This window comes from Amblyomma mixtum, chromosome 3 (genome assembly GCF_055824585.1).
Source record: "Amblyomma mixtum isolate Tamu chromosome 3, ASM5582458v1, whole genome shotgun sequence".
In the NCBI taxonomy this organism is placed as follows: domain Eukaryota; kingdom Metazoa; phylum Arthropoda; class Arachnida; order Ixodida; family Ixodidae; genus Amblyomma; species Amblyomma mixtum.
The window spans coordinates 172,791,039-172,802,410 of record NC_143014.1 but is presented as its reverse complement, the minus strand read 5'-3'; the positions used below and the strand labels follow the sequence as shown (position 1 = coordinate 172,802,410).

The window sequence follows — 11,372 nt, the reverse complement described above, 5'->3', positions numbered from 1 at the left end:
TACGTTGCCCCAAACAAGATGGCCGACGTCGCTATAAAGGAACTACGTGGGCTACAGGACAGGCGCTGAAGGTGTGGATAGAATGTAAGAACCGTATTTTGGAAGAATCTAACAAAAAACCAGTCTTTCCTGCCTTGTTTCAGCTGGAAATGCATGATCAGCCATCTTGTTTGGGACAACTTTGTTATGCGGGAAAGCGCACTTGCGGAATTTTGAATACCCCATTTAATTCTGTTCACCTCTTTTGTAGTTAATTTCAAACTACCAGGTTTATTAGAATTGCTGAAACGCATCGGGTGATTTCTGTTCCAAGCTTGTTTGGCGTTATTTTTAAATTTTTTATCTATGAATGTCCCAATACAAGTGAGTGCAATGGATGGGCAAGAAAACTGAGCAGGTGCGGTCAATGACAGTGTTTTGGTTTCGCACGTTTTGAAGAAACACAGATCAGCAACGGTAATAAAATATAAGCACTCGCCTGTTCGTCTGGATATACCTATATGAACACAAACTGTTACCCAAGCAAACATGAAATCATTTATTCAATGGTTATGAAAACACACAATAAAGTTACCAATATTTCTGTTTATGGGAACGAGAAAAATATTGCACTTTTTCAAAGTAGACATCTATGTTAAATAGATGCCTGTAATTGACAAAACAGTTGTGATTGCATATATACACAGATGCAGAATTCAGGCTTCGAAGCAAAACTTTCGCGGAACTTCATATTCCGGCTTGGTTAATGCAAGGCTGACTCCAGCATAAGTTTTGCTTCCGTGGCCACTAGAATGAGGGCTCGGAATTTGGCGAAGTTGAATTCGAAGCCTCACTCTGGTATACGCAGCAGTCAACATTTTTCTTATTCGTTCTTTGTGAGCCATGCAAGTCTTCACAGAGGATGCGATCAAAGAACGAAGTGGCGACTTCGTGGTGAAAAATGTGCCGGTACACCATGAATTGACGGCGGTAAAATTCTCTTTATAGTTTTTCAATGTTTTCATTACATCCCTGCTGGGATATATGAGGTTTTGTCCATCCCTGACGTATTCCTTGAGTGCAGTGAGGGAAGCATACTCATCATTAGGGTTGCCAAGGAGAGCAGCCTTGCACTGCGTACAAGTTATGAGTTTTAGAATTCCTTTAAAAATAAAACCGCTAAGGTAAAACAAGATAAGGCACTCGGTTGACGTGAGCTCTTCAGTGAAAAGTATTTTCGAATCATTGATTTCATCGACTTCGTTTTCCGTACCTTCCCTCTTGGCTTATGCAGGCAGATCGACAAGGTATTCACGGACGTCAAGTTCGTAACTTGTCGACCTGGGAGTAGAAGAAAGCGGCTGACGCTGATGAGTCGAAGTGCACACTTCAAGTCGTACGCAGTGGGCACTGGCTTCATGAGCCGCACCACAGAAAAAAAGGTTTTCTAGGCAGTCTTGCAACAGCCTGCTCGTCAGGAGGAATTCGTGCCCTTCACTGCCAAGAAGCATTTAGGCGAAGGACCCCTGCTTGCGATGACTTCCACTGAGATCCAGTGCCCATTTTAAGTTCTCTTATCGTGTCTGTTGCCATGCGCAATGTGTCCAAGGCGGCATGATATTTAGTCACATTTCTGCGGCTTAGCGCCATGGTGGGATGACGCGATGCCATAAGGACGTACCATTTAGAAACGAGTTCCATAAACTACGCTGTTGTTTCGGCCTCTGGCTCTATCATTCCTTCTTTTATTAGGAACCGAATAGGTGCCGCGGCTTTGCGGAAGAGCTGGACAGCGCTTTCATCTTGGTGAAGTGTCCACCACTAATGCGGATTTCTGATAAATTTGGCGCTACATTAAGTTCATTGGCAGCGTCATAATTCAAGACGGCCTGTACATGCTCTAGTTTCACCTTCGAGGAAGTCGATCCGTTCTAGCTTACTGTATCATCACTAAGTGTGATGACTTTAGAGCTTAGAAGCTGTCCTTTCAGGTTCTTAAGGACATGTTCTGGCTCAGAGATGAAAAAAAGTTCCTTCCCGTCTAAGGTTGAGTAGGGTATTGAGCACGAAGTTGTCGAATGGCGGTGACTCGAAAAGCCGAATTCTCTCCCCATAGTGCGGTTTCCTGCACCCATGTCACAGGTGACTACCCGTACTCTTAGAGAAATCTGGCTGCATATCTGAACTATTTCCAGGACGTATGTCCTGAGTACAGAGCCGTCTACGTGCCTACCAGTAAATTCATAGGCTGTCACTTGCTTCCATCTTTGGTTTACCCCACCTAGCATCGAAAAAAAAAGTCGAAAAAGAAAAAAACAATTACGCGCATTTCATGTCAAGGTGTGCAGCTTGCTGATAAATCGCAAATCTCTGAGGCATTCAATAAGTATTTTCAGAGTGTGTTTTCCCATCATGGTTTATTTGTTCAACCCAGTACCATGTCTCCCAACTCGACCCCCGACATTGTTTCTTCATCTGGCGTATTCTTTAACCTCAAACCTAAAGCGTCCGCTGGACCTGACGGGATACCAAATATTTTTTTGCGCCGTTATGCAGAAGCCATCACAGAGTTCCTGGTTGTTATTTTCCGCAAATCATTTGAAACAGGAAACATTCCTTCCGACTGGAGGAAAGCGCGGATTGTGCCCGTGCTGAAAAAGGGTGATCCTGCCTTGATTGCTAATTATCGTCCCATATCAATAACTTCCACATGTTGCAAACTTGCTGAGCATATCATAGCTAACTACATAACTACATTTCTAAATGATAACAAGGTACTTACCCCCCATCAGCACGGGTTTCGAAAAGGCTTTTCCACTGTCACTCAGCTAACTTCTGTCATTCATACTTTTGCAAGTGTACTAAATAGCGCTGGTCAAATGGATGTTATTTTTTTAGACTTCACCAAAGCCTTTGATGTTATTTCTCATGCCAAACTAATTTACAAACTTGAACTTATTGGTCTTCCTAATTTCATAATTCGTTGGATTTCCTCATACCTTTCTCACCGCACACAATTTGTTTGTATTGATGATTGCTATTCAAACCACCTGCCGGTCACTTCAGGCGTCCCACAGGGAAGCGTCCTCGGACCTCTCCTCTTTTTGATATATATCAATGACATTATTAACGTTATAACTACCCCTTTTCAAATTAGATTATTTGCAGATGACTGCGTTTTATTTCACCAAATTACTTGCCAAGATGATCAAGTTTTACTAAACTCCAATCTTCAGAACATACATACATGGTGTAATAAATGGGACATGAAGCTAAATTTAGAGAAAACAGTATACATGACGATAACTAACAAAAAGGCTTCCTTCTCATTTCCTTACAATATTTCATCTCACCTGCTGACCGAAGTCAGCGAGTACAAGTATCTAGGAATTACAATAACGAAAAACCTTAGCTGGAATAAACATGTATCAAACGTATGCTCTTCAGCCTTTCGTAAACTCTGCTTTCTTAGACATAAACTAAAACTTGCCCCACCTGAACTTAAAAAATTAACCTACTTTTCAATAATAAGACCATCACTAGAATATGCGTGCACCGTCTGGGATCCCTACACTAAACGTAACATCGAGGCCCTTGAAAAGATTCAACGCAAAGCCGTCCGTTTTATTTTTTCAAAGTATCGTGTAACTGACTCACCAACGACCCTCATGCGAACTCACGGTATTGAAACATTACAGCTGCGCCGGAAAATTCAAAGACTGAAACTACTTTTCTTACTAAAAAACCATAAACTGTCTATGAATGCAGACCCCTTCCTTAAACCTAACACTACGCGCCAAACACGAAATCATCATACACAATCATTAACCCCTTACAGTGCTAGGATTAACGCCTTTAAATACTCATTTTTTCCACGCACCATTGAGGAGTGGAACAGGTGTCCGCCAGATCTCTTAACCAGAGCTGATTCTTTTGACTCAATGTTTTCTTCACAGCATTTAATTTGAGAGCCATTTATTTCTGCGTTTACTTTTTGTATTTTGCATCTGAGCCTTGTATTTATTGCTGTATTTTGCGTTACAACTTGTATTTAACATTTTTCAATTTTGCTAAACTGTTCTTTTTTGCATATATTATGTATTCGCCCCTCCTGCTTGGGCCTACTGTAGGCCTGCAGTATGTTCTAAATAAATAAATAAAATAAATAAACACCAAAGCATGGTTGGCTGCCTCTTCAGGCTTCGAGGGCAAGGTCGTTCCTCCCAAAAGCATGTCTTCTCCAAGGTCGAGTTCAAATCCGGGTGCTATCTCCATTTCATCTAGAAAGAGAACGCAGTCTTTTTCTGCGTCCTCCATTCCCTCTGCTTTCGACCTCATTACGTCGATCACTTCATGCACGATACCTGACAGAAACTTCAGGCTCTGAATTATTCTTGCTAACGTCCGGCTTGATGGGAGAGGGTAGCCAATCTCTCTGAGCGTTTCTTGCCCAGTGGTTCCACAAGCATATTTAATTTTTAGGCTTTGTTTTACTGTTTGCGCTGACCATGAATTGCCATGATTGTTGTTCCGAGAAAGTGCATGAATTTGGTCTTCAGTTAAAAACTTCGTATTTCGTAAGAAATTAGCTGTCTCTTTCTGCAGCTTGCGATTCTTCTTCTGTAGTTTTTTTTTAGTGTTCTTAGATTCTTTATGGTGTTGTTTCAGCTTATTATTGGCTGCTGTGAGATCTACTATCTTCTTCCTAAGGTTTGCTGCCTCAGAATCAGAGGGTTGGGTTGCACGAACCACTGCAGTTTCTTCAGGTCGTACATCCGTGATGGTCGAAGTAGGTTTCTCACTAGCATTGCTGTTTTCTGTACCCACCAATGTCTCATTTATCACCCCGTCTGACGATGAATCTGCTGGAGGATATTCTGGCGTGTTTAAGGGAAGGACGTTTCTCACTTCTGGTGAAGAACCTTGTGCGGCAGCGTCATCACTGAATAATGCAAGCACGTGCACACTTCGGTCCCTTGGTGGCCTTCGCTCTTTAGGAAATTGTGGAAGCAGATAAATAAGGAAAAATAGCACATTACATATTTAAAATAGTGGTCATTTTGCAAAACTCTGAAAGTAAGTTTTTCTGCATTGCAAAGGACTCTTCACCATGGCGGCCAATCGTAAACGTCAGGTGCAGCTGTTTTTCACCCTCCTTCAACAAAAGGAGTGGCTAGGCAAAGCTGTTAAGCAGCACCCAACGCAGAAGTAATGACCCTGCGACCATGTATGTACTTCCGCCAGGGAGACGTCACTCAACGCCTGCTGCCACGCACGGAGACGAGCGGCTGTCATTCATCCGCGCTTCGCTCTTTTGTCGACGGCGCGGGTGGCGCCGCTGCAGGCGTTCGCCTTCGGGCGTTTCCTTGAACCAAGAAATGGGATCCTCCTGGCCGGCTTCCTGAAGGGTCATCAGCTAACAGCTGCGTTTGGGTAACTGCGCGCCCAATTGTGGGTGAGGAGGTGACCTGAGGAAAAGACACTTCCAGGAGATTTTATCCAAGTGACTCAGCCGAGGAAGACGATGGAGAGGGGAGCACCGTTAATGAGTACCCGATTGATTTCGACAAGATGACAAAGCCAGCCAATGAGCGTCGTTGGCTCCTAATCCCTGTCTCCGGCCCACGTTTCTTCCTCCTCGGCACAGCGACGGTGTTCCTGGACCCGATGCTTGGTGGAACACGCTACTAGCACGGCAAAACATATCAGCACCAACCACTTCATCATGCAACGTTTTGAAATGTAGACGGCGAGGCGATAAGCAACATGGCAACAAACACCAAGGTTAGGAGGTATCTGACCTTGTGGGGACACCTTCGTCCCCTGCGTTCGCTTTCCCGCAACGCACTAGTTCACTGTGGTTAGCTCCCCCCGCAAGGCACTCTTCTCAGTTGGGTTACTCTAACTTACAGGGGAGGGCGCTCACGTCGCAGCGACACCAGCGCCACGGATGGCGTTTTGCTGCGCGCGCGTGGGGGATAGGGGGCTCTCTTCGGCTCGGCACCGGGATAGCTCGCGGACGTTTCGCGAGCCGCTCCTCTCTTCGCCGCGGGAGACCTCGTGTGGAAACATGTTCCCCTCAGCTCGTCCCGTCCGGCCTCGGAGTTATTCCCTCTGCCCTACCGTGGGCGAACATTCGCTCGTAACCGTGCTGGTGAATCGGACATCCTCGATTCCTCGGTGTATTTTGTTGCTAGCTGGCGTTATTGTTGTTATAGCAATAAATGCCTTGTTTGTGTCAGCCAGTGCGTCGTTCCTTTGTTCCCGTAGAGCAAGGCCCGCCGTGGTCGGCGTGCGCTCGATAGCGTACGCGACCACGGGGTGGGGTCCGCGCAGCTTTGAACTGGGTCAGCCGCGGTTAAACGGGGAGAACGTGTTTATCTCTCCCCTATTTAAAACCCCACAACCTTTGAATGGGAACACCATTGGGATAGCATTGGGCTTGAGCTTCTTCCACCCGTCCGCGCGGTTTTGTTCGAAGCTCTTGTCTTCGAAATGAGCCTGCAGATGAATTTGTTATTGTAATTAGCCCCACATTTCCTGCTCTAGAATGAAAACAATGAACATAGCACGCAAGAAAACAAAGTATTACAAATATATCAGTCGAATTACTCGAACGAGCACCTCAATCTGCACATAACAACATATTTTGTTAATCTCATTTACTAACCTAATGCGGCGTCTTTGGATGAAGCATCGGGCAAAAAGGCAGCGCAAGCTACCCAACGCAGCATACGTGTCAAAAACAAAAAAAAATCGTAAGTAAATTAATCCGTATTGGTCCCTAGACGACCCAGATGCACAGTAATTGCCACAGCTTATGTGCCCTCGCTTGTTCTCGTGCTCTGTGCCTTGATTCGTGTCGGCCGCGGTTTGCTGACAAGCGCCTCGTATAAAGGCAATTATTTTCTAATGAACAGAAGCGGCGAAAGCACGTTTGGTACGCATTCACGAACGAAAAAATTGTGTCATGCAATTTCGGATGCAAACAGGTAAGCGGCAGGCAATGGCCGGTTCGGCGCTGAAGCGTGCCTTTCTTTTTACGCCGAGCAAGACGAAAAGCGCGGAAATGAAATCTGACCAATACAAATGTTGTACTACACTTAGCTGACTAAACGCAAAAGCGGTAAATCTTAACAAAAACAGCACTGAACAAACATGCGGCAGCCAACATTTGTCGTCATTCACAGCAAAACTGGCATCCAAAATTTTAGCAAGGGAAGGCCATAGGCCAGAGAAAGTTGGGTGGGAAAATTCAAATAATTTTGACTCCTGAGCGCGTAGCCCTCCCCGGAAACGAGGCGGCCAACAAATCTCTACCGCCGAGCCTCTATGGCCCATCGATGACCAAGGGAGCGGGTAGCGTGTGCTAAAATATAGGGATATCACGCAGCATTACAGATTGGTACCCCCCCCCCCCAAGACACAAAATGAAAGAACAAATGAAACGAAATTAAAACAAACACATGTTCCCCGAGGCCAGGAGCGACAGGTGTAATCTTTGTGGGGCGAGAGGGACCCTCGACCACATAATATGTAAATGCCCGTGCTCTCCCGGGGTGGATGCGCATAATATAGGTAATAGAAAAAGCTGGGAGACCTTGCTGCGCAGCTCGAACCCTGAGCTCCAGCTGCTGCTTGCCCAACTGGCTGAAGAGGCCGCCGGGACCCAAGACCTCCCGGCCAGCATCTCAAGTGGCAACCCCTGCACCACCGGCCACGTGCCGCGGGGGTGGCGGTTGGGAGTTGCCTTTCTCTGTTGGACAGTAAAAGTGTACTACTACTACTACTAAAAACTATACCCCAGTAGTTCCTTGCAGCACTACCAAAGGTGCGATGAGTGCAGAGGCGACGTTCTCAAGCTGCGGAATGTAGTGCCAATATAAAGTAGGCACAAGGGCGTATGGGATAGCGTGCTTTGAAGTGAGCATGTGCCAAACGCTATGTCAAGCCTTAACGTGCACTCGCATTACGTACGCTATTTCCCGACCCGAGTTTAGCATGCGCGACTCTTGCGTGCTACGCACCAGTGGCGTAAATCCGCGTAAATTTCATTCATTCATTCATTCATTCATTCATTCATTCATTCATTCATTCATTCATTATTTATTTATTTATTTATTTATTTATTTAATTCCCATTCTCGAGGATGGAGGAAGCCGAGGTAAAAGCTGCATGCAAGCAGCTTGAGGAACCCTTCGACTCCCGTATAAGTAACAGCAGCGGAAGGCATACACACACTTTATACGCGGCTATCCAGCACCCCTCTCCATGACTCACAAGTCACATATGCGGGTATAGCCCGCCGACATAGAAGTCTAGCTGACCGGAGGCGACAGAGAGGAACAAATTGGACAGCCGACGAGTCAAGACTCCAAAACGACCACTAGCGAAAGGCCGCTAATGTGCAGCTACAAACCCTGCCCAGTGCCCCATGCTCACAGTCCTTCGGTGTACTGTTTAACAGTGGATGCTTTCCATTCGGGGTGAATGGTATCTGCGCCTGGGTTCCTGACCTGCGAAACACTGACTAATCGAAGACACTGTGTTTTGAGACAACCTTCGCGTAAACATGCGGATGTGGACATCGAGGTTGCGAACCTCTCTCTTGGGATCTGAAGAGTGTTTGGACTTTAAATTAAATCTGCCAGCCCTGCTCGAAGGGGAGCTCTCTCCTTATTTGAAAACGATATGATTCCATATTTATCACTGCAGGACGATGTCTACTCGCAATGTAAGTAAAACTGTGTGCACCTCGAAGCAAAAACGCCAGTTCATTGGCTGCTCCCCCGACTCGCTAGCTGAATCAAACCCTAGGTCGGCAACAATGCGCTCATAGTGCGCTAGGATGGAGGGGAACAAGTTACGCTTGCGCTAAAGCCGTTGTTTTTAGTAATTGCTCTCCTAAAGTTTGCCTCACCAGCCACTGAAAAGGATGGCATGCAGTGCTCTTTTTATCACTCGATTTTTTCGGTTGCGCTCAGCTTGAGTAGGCACCGTTGATACAAACCTGCGGTTGCGCTTCTTGCTTCCTGCAACTTTTTCAGCTGCTGCACACATGTTTGTTTAGTGCTTGTTATTTTTATCTCTCTTTTTTTTTCAAGAGCAAAGTTTTATCATGAAAAGCAAACGAACCTTCATGGGCCCGACCCAATGAGCACCGGGCCGCGGCGGGCCGGACCGGGCCAGTCATTGGAAATGGATAGCTGGCCGCGGTCGGATCCGGACCGAAGTGGTCGCGAGTGGGGTTGGGCCCATTCTATAGATACCGGCCCGTGCAGACCTATGCACCGAGTATAAAGTTATGTTTTTCAGCTCGAATCTAACTAAAGCCTGCGTTGTGCTGGTTAGGCATTTCATTTCTGCGGTTGTGCTGTTTCTACAACATTTAAGCAGCGCCCGTCACGGTAGCTCAGTGGTTAGGAAACTCGGCTACTGAGTCTGCCCGGGTTCGAACCCTATTACGCCGGTCGCGTTTCGGTGAAGGCAAAACGCATAGGCACTCGTTTGCTGTGCGATGTTTGTGAACGGTAAATATCCCCAGGTGGTGGAAATTATTGCGAAGACCTCCTCTACCGCAACTCTTTCTTCTTTCACTCCAACCTTCCTCCCTTCCCTCACGGAGAGTTACTGCGTGATTTTCTTCCTTTAAAAATCACTAATTTAACAGTCATCGCTTTCTCGCTCTATATTCACAGCCTCCATATTCCTTTATTTTTGGCTCATAGGCTTGGGCATGTGATGGTTGAAGAGATATTCGCAACTTTCTAATCGGTCCGGCAGTTTAAGAAACTGAAAGTGACGGCGGTGGACATTGCTCAATGTGTTTTACTGATTTATTTTTTTAAATAACGATGAGCTGCTGAAATGAAGTAGTTTTATCCATGCGGAGTCACACCTGTCAGCGAATGTCTCGTTCGCCAGGTCCGAACGAGAGAAAGACTCGAATAAGCTCCCAGGGTTTGCGTGGTGCCGTCCGTCGATGCCAGGAAGACAGAGGCTTGAAGTTAAACACAATCAGTCGTAGTCTTAGCATGCCCTTTGAATGTGGGCAGAATGTAATTATGGCGGCACTGGTATACAGAGCGCAACACCCGTTCCTGCGTACCGCGTCGTAGTCGTCGGCGTGAAAATACGTGAAGAGCTGCGCCAAAATTTTGCATTACCGACTCTCGTAATCATCTGTCCACTTTTTAACATGATTCTGTTGAGCCATTCTCTGAGGTAAGAGGCCTCCTCGCTCCCGCGGCTGTAGAGTGTGCTGCTCGCATCATTCGATGTCGACCGAGTAGTCCCGAGACGAACCTAAAGGGGGGGGGGGGGGGGGGGGACACTCGCATGCTGTCCCCCCCCCCCCCCCTACCCTAAGCTAAAGAGGGGTCAGGCGGGGGTCGAGATCCCCAGGTGGTGAAAATTATTCCGGGGCCCTCCACTACGGCACTCTTTCTCTCTTTCTTCTTTCCCTCCCACCTTCTTCCCTTCCCTTACGGCGCGGTTCGGGCGTCCATCGAGATACGGGACAATTACGGCACCATTTCCTGTCCTCAAAAACCAATTTTCAAGCTTCAATTTTCAATTTTTTTTTTCGCCGTAGGTTGTTGGTGGCGCCATCTTTTGTCAGCAGAGAAAAGCGCAATGACGCGATATTTATAGGCGCCGAGGCGAGCGTTGCAAGGCTTGCGGGTCGCCTGATGACGCCATCGTGGCCCTTCGGCCACAACCCGGCGCTGGCGGCCTTCATTTGGTCGATCCCGGCGCAGACGATTAGATGTTTGCATCACGCACGGCTGAACCAGGCAAGTACCGTTGTCAAATTTCATTCGAGATAAAAGTTCGAGACAAAAAGCTGCGCACGCCAAGCTCTGTGCGCAGTTTCACCGCACCGCAGTTTCACCGCCAGCAGTTGAGGCGGGAAAATTCCTAAGCCTTCGTTATAAAGATGCACAATACTGTATATGCAAACTGTGCACTTGGGTGCATCTTTTAATTTATTACAGAGTAAACAAAGCTTCCCAAGTGCTATTGGAAAAATGGTCAAAATGTGAGCATTCTAATTTAAATTAGATTTGTAATTTCAAGGTACTTGTAATCGGTACATAGGCACAAACACAATAGGCAAACGTAAGTGGATTTGTTTTCTCGGCAATTACGAGACACACAGGTTCATGACCCATTCACGGCTCCATGAACAGGCATTTTCAAGGGTTGCATTAATTGTAAGTTGGCCGTCACTAGTCTTTGCAGGTTTTGCAGCTACGAACACAAAAGGTTTTCTAGCCATGGATGTAGCACCATGACACATTCTGGGTTAGAAGAACCTCACTTAGAACTGTCCTTCCGATCACCTTCAGGGGCCACAGTTCAGTTCACATTGCCACACAGAGGCTGAAAGC

At 46.5% G+C, this 11,372-nt stretch overlaps 1 pseudogene; it reads right to left on the bottom strand.

Moving 5' to 3' along the window:
- Positions 1-4,564: 4,564 nt before the first annotated feature.
- On the bottom strand, positions 4,565-9,120 carry LOC149352729 (uncharacterized; annotated as a pseudogene).
- Positions 9,121-11,372: the final 2,252 nt, after the last annotated feature.